Below are 243 nucleotides of genomic sequence, written 5' to 3'. Positions count from 1 at the left end.
GCAGTTGCTGCTGCTTTCTGCTGCAGCAGCAGCAGTTGTTTTTTTGTTTGTTTATATTTGTTGCTGCTGCGTGTTGATACAAGCGCAGTGTTTGCATGCATGCGCATAGCAGCAGCAGCAGCAGCAGCAGCAGCACCAGGTGTCTTTGCAGCAGCAACAGCAGCAGCAGCATCTTTCTCAGCTAACATAACAAGACCTCCATTTCTATCTCTCCTCCCCCTCCCCCGCTGCTGCTGCTGCTGC

Source organism: Eimeria mitis, genomic scaffold (genome assembly GCF_000499745.2).
Source record: "Eimeria mitis Houghton genomic scaffold, Emh_scaff3541, whole genome shotgun sequence".
Lineage (NCBI taxonomy): Eukaryota > Apicomplexa > Conoidasida > Eucoccidiorida > Eimeriidae > Eimeria > Eimeria mitis.
The sequence above is the reverse complement of the archived record's forward strand: the minus strand, read 5'-3'. Positions refer to the sequence as shown.